Here is a 231-nt window from a genome sequence, read left to right as displayed (position 1 = left end):
ACCGTTTATATATCTTGTTTTTTGATATTTTCTTTGATATTTTTTACTACTTTATTCTTTTTTTTGAGTTTTTCTATATCTATATTTTTTGATATTGTTAAAATGAATCCTCCTATGTTTTGGATTTTTGATCTATGTTTTTTTCTGTTTTGTCTTGGTAGGAACATAATAACCTTGGATGATTGGAGTTTTGCCAGCAGGATTTCTTTGGGAGGGTTGTCGATAGGGTTT

The sequence above is a fragment of the Hypanus sabinus genome, chromosome 16 (assembly GCF_030144855.1).
Source record: "Hypanus sabinus isolate sHypSab1 chromosome 16, sHypSab1.hap1, whole genome shotgun sequence".
NCBI lineage: Eukaryota > Metazoa > Chordata > Chondrichthyes > Myliobatiformes > Dasyatidae > Hypanus > Hypanus sabinus.
The sequence above is the reverse complement of the archived record's forward strand: the minus strand, read 5'-3'. Positions refer to the sequence as shown.